Here is a 5,163-nt window from a genome sequence, read left to right as displayed (position 1 = left end):
GACGGGTGGCAACTTGAGGTTGCATCGGTTCATTCTTTTCATTGGACATTTCAACTTGATTGTCTACAACACTACCACTCCTCAAGGTAGTCACCGCATTAACATGTTCAATGGTATGCCCTTCCGATGAGGAATGGGTATCCACAACACATTATTGTTTAAGTGGGGCATTAATGGGCATCTTTCCCTTCTTTCTTGCATTAAGAGTGCTTGCTATTTGCCCTACTTGGGTTTCTAGCTTAACAATGGATTGAGAGTGAGAATGAAGTAATTGTGTGTTAGCCTTAAGAGTCCCCAAAACATTTAAAACTTTTTCTTTAAAGGTGGGACTTCTAGTGTTTCCTTGGGAATAAGATTGGTTGGGAAAATGAGAATTAGCAAATTGATTCCCTTGTGATTGATAAAGTCTATAATCTTGGGATCCTTGGTTTTAAAGTGGAGGTGGAATGTATTTCCCTTGGAAACCGCCTTGAGAAGGGTTTGAACCTTCTCCTTGGTTTTTCCAAGAGAAATTCGGATGATTCCTCCAACTTAGATTATAATGAGTACCATAAGGATTGTTCCCTTGGTTCACAAAAGCTGCATTGACTTGTTCATTAGGTTCATTTTGCACTTGTCCATGAGGACAATGAGAAGTAGAATGAAGAACACTAGAACAAGTCATACATGTTTCATTTGATGCACGATAAGAATGGTTGGGGAAGGAAGATACTTGGTTCGCCGAGTTTTGGTTAATAAAAAATTGATCAAACCTTTGAGCTAAAAACTTCATTTTGGCGGTTATTTCATTTGAATGGTCGACTTGATGTAAGCCAACACTGTTCCTACCTTGTGAATTTTTACCATTCTTGGATGATAGTGTTCTATGCAAAGAATTTTTACTCATGCTTTCATAAAGACGCCACACGTCATCCTCATGCCTATCAATGTATGAGCCACCCATGGAAGCATCAAACATACCCTTATAGTTGTCCGATAAGCTCTCAAAGAAATATTGAACTAATTGCCATTTGGGCATGTCATGATGTGGACACTTCCTGAGCAATTCATTGAAGCGTTCCCATGCCTCATGAAATGTTTCTCCATCCCCATGTGAAAATTCTCGAATTGAGGTTCTCATGGCATTGGTCTTAGAAACCGGATAGTACTTCTTGAAAAACTCTTGTTGCATTTCCGCCCAAGAAGTGATTGAAAAAGGCCTAAGATTGTTAAACCAATATTTTACTTTGTCCTTTAAGGTGAATGGAAAAAGTTTGAGTCTTAAGACCTCTTCCGGCATGTCCGTATATTTTACGGTGGAACATACTTCAAGAAACTCATCCAAATGCTTGTAAGGTTCTTCACTAGGAAGTCCATTAAAGTTAGGAAGCATTTGAATAGTTTGTGCTTTAATTTCATAATGATGTGCTCTAAATGGTGGCAATTGAATGCATGTGGGTGCGTTGTATTCATTAGGCATATAGTGATCTCTCAAAGCAAGAGGTGGATTAGCTACTTGAGGTGTAACATGAACACCTTGGTTATGAATTCCTTAATTAATGACGGGAGGTTGTGGAGCATACATTGGCCTTAGCATTCCATATAGAACTTGGCCTTTTTGTTGTGGTGGTTGGATGAATGGCCTTGGCATGCCTAATGGTACTTGCATGTTTTCATTGTGCACATTGGGATAAGGATACCTTGTTGGTCTATGTGACCAAGGTCCTCAATATGGTCATCATTATGGTCATCCATTGATAGATTGGTTCTATTTGAACTTCCTCTTCCCCTAGGATTTTTAATGATGGATTCAAGATGCAAATCAAGAGGGACAAGAGTTGGTCTCAATGAACGATGTCCATGCATGCATAATGTACAACAACAAACACAAAGAATGACACATACTTCACCTTCACAACAATGCAATGAAACTCCCTCCACAAACACTTAACCCATATTCCTATGCTTTAACAAAGATGATGCAAAGAACAATAAAATAGCCTCCACGCGGGCTCACGATTTATCTAAGAATTGAATTACAAGCCTCCATGCGGGCCGATGATTTAACTAAGGGATTGAGTAAAGAAAGTCTCACAAAGGTCCTTAAGCACTTCAACTCCAAATTTAAAGCTTAGCTTAGCAAAATTTTTAAAGTTTTTAGCATTTTTCCTTTCTTTGCGTAGCTCATTTGCTTGGATGCTCCTTTACTTGCCTCTTGCTCAATGCACCTTGTCAAATATGAACAAACACAATAAATAACTAAAAGAAAAATAAAAACAAAGTAAAGACACGATCATAAGAGTACTAATCCTAATCAATTCCACAAATCCGACGTTGCCTAATCTGATCAATCAATCCCCGGCAACGGCGCCAAAATTTGACTCGGGCCGTTCCTATACGCTAAATTTTGATGTAGTGAATGTGCGGTTCAAGAAAAGCCTTTTGGGTCAAGTTTAAATTTATAAAAACCACTACCAACACTACTACTAAAGTAGCAAGAGTGAGTAGGGATCGTCCCAAGGGATTGTGGGGATTGAGCAATGTCGTGGAATCACAATTAGGGCTAGTAGGTCGAGTGATCAAACATTTGGTTGGTTGGTTGATTAGATTAGAGAGCAACTAAATTAAACTAAGTAATTGAATGCAATGGAGAGTAAGTAAGAGAGAGAAGAGTCTTGGGGTTGCGAGATCACCACCAAGCAATGCATTTCTATATTATTGACAAGTGATTAATGAGGGCAATTAGGGTGTTGCAATATTGGTGTTTGTGTATTTGGTTGATTCAACAAGCAAGGATGACTAGTTAAGCATGTATTGTCTAAACATTATGTAAAAGGCACAATATATCTAAGCAATGAAGCATATATTGTCTAAACAACATGTAAAAGGCACAATAAATCAAAACAAGTCATTAATCCTTTCATTAGGCTCACAATCCAAATACAACACAAGATTAGAGACATATGCTACTTGCATTCAAAAGCTTGGAACATCAAACAACAAGCATGAATTGTCTTCCCATTTAACACTACACTATAATTACACTACATCTAAACTACCAACATGAAAGTAAACTAGGGAAGAGGCACAATCCATCAAGGAATAAGTATGAACCATCAAGAGAATCACAATAACATTCCTTTAAGCACTATGTTTTGACAATCTCTAAATCCATGGCATCAATTCACATAGACATGCATCAACAACACAAAATCTAGAGACAAAAACATGAACATCTATTCTAGCATACATAGACATATGAATAGAATGAAATGATCAATTGGAAGCATTAAACCACATAAATCATTGATTAAACAAGATCTATATATATATCAAAGTGTCAAAACATTAATTACAACACTAATCCCTCAATAATACACAAGATTAAGATATAGAAAGCATGCTTGGGGCTAACTCTAGCCCCAAGAGGATGTCTAGCCACTCATGGTGCGGATGCTCTAACCCTCAAGGGCTAACTCCATGGAAGAGGTTTGCTCCTTGTTGATGAAGATCTCCAATGGTGTCTCTAGCTTCCTCCTCCAAGCTTCCTTAGAGATGGTCTCTAAAAAATATTCAAGTCTTGGCCTCTATTTCTTATGTCTCTCTATCTTTCCCCCCTCACTAAAAAGCAATCCTTATCCTTATATAGGTTGGTTAAATTCACTCCCCAAATGAGCTAGGGTCGTGCACACAATATTCTCCAATGATTGGATAAAAGACAACTTTCAATGAGCCGGAATTTTTAACTTTTTACACTTGGAGGAAGTTCGATCGATCGAACCTTGGACTTGGATCGATCGAATTGGCTGAGATCGATCAAACTGAGGCTAGATCGATCCAACTGGCTGAGCTTTTTGGGAAAAGACAAATCCGAGATTTTTTTAGATGATATTTTTGGGAAAAGGACAAAGGTGGTTAGTGGGTGGACAGTTATGGATAAGATCAATCATTTGGATAAGGACAAAGGTGTTCGATCGATCAAAGAATGATGTTGGATCGATCGAACTTTTAGACTTAAGTGCTTTTGCGTCAAGGCTTGGATCTATCTTGAAGTGTTGAGATCGATCAATGTTCGATCGATCGAACCTTGGACTTGGATCGATTGAACTTGCTGTTTTGCTTCATTTTGTTTCTTTCTTCCTCCACTTTGCTCATTTCTTTATTTAATCTCAGAATTGCTTCAATTAAGCTCTTATTTGGCTGAGTTAGCTTATTTTCGGGATAAGTGCCTGAAAATGGAAATAATACGAAATCAATCTAAAATGGCAAAGTAAGATAGATATAGGTATTAGAATGCCTAAGCTTAAGGGGTTTAAATACGAACTTTTCAGTGCTCATCAACTATATAGAATGCACAAAACACAAGTTTACAGGAAGGAGATAGAATGAAACTTGCCTTCGGTTTCAGCTTTGAAACCTAAACCACCGTCTCTGTATTTTCCGACAGATTCCTGACTGTCATTTAACACCTCCGTTGCTTTTGGTTCCATCCAGAAGCAACCTCTTTTCTTCCTCCTTGAGCCTCTCTATGTTTCTCTCAAAACCATCCCTGCTTTCCTCTCCGGACCTTCTCTATTTTTCTTCTTAAGACACGTTTACGTGAATAGGGTTTTCTAACCCTAGCAGACGTATACAAGAATATCTATATAGGTGTCCCAACCTTAAGTCATATCATAACCGCATATTTATAAGCTTTAATTAAAACCTAATTTAAGTTGGTGACTACATGAAAATAAAACCCTAAACCTAAACTATAAATACAACACACATAAATTATATAAGCTACCAAAAATTACACGTCAATTAAGTCACTAATAATCAAATATTTAAATTAACCAATAATTAAATTAAAAACAATTACAATTAATTTAAACAAACACAATTACCAATTAAGCAAATAAAACCATTAAACACATAGCCAGATAATCATATTTAAATGCACACAAATCAAATAATCAATTACTCAATTAAAATGCACATAAAATAAATAAAGAAATTCCAGTTATATCATTTTGAGAATTAGGGATATTACAAAAATTATCTAAGAGCTATCTATTTTTTTAGCTAAAGTTGGGAAAAAAAGTTAGAAATTTACAATGGATTCAATTACATTTAAATACAAGCCTCTTTTAGTAGGCAACAAGTAAGAAAATAGGCCTTTGATTGGTCTACTCCCACATCTAC

General features: G+C 36.7%; 1 pseudogene; it reads left to right on the top strand.

Annotated features, from left to right (window-relative positions):
- Positions 1-1,016: 1,016 nt before the first annotated feature.
- Positions 1,017-1,115, top strand: LOC132275584 (small nucleolar RNA R71; annotated as a pseudogene).
- Positions 1,116-5,163: the final 4,048 nt, after the last annotated feature.

This window comes from Cornus florida, unplaced genomic scaffold (assembly GCF_030987335.1).
Source record: "Cornus florida cultivar Cherokee Brave unplaced genomic scaffold, ASM3098733v1 CherokeeBrave_3.0.0_Hap2_Chr09, whole genome shotgun sequence".
Lineage (NCBI taxonomy): Eukaryota > Viridiplantae > Streptophyta > Magnoliopsida > Cornales > Cornaceae > Cornus > Cornus florida.
Note: the sequence above shows the minus strand (reverse complement) of the source record. Positions and strands in the feature narration are given on the sequence as shown.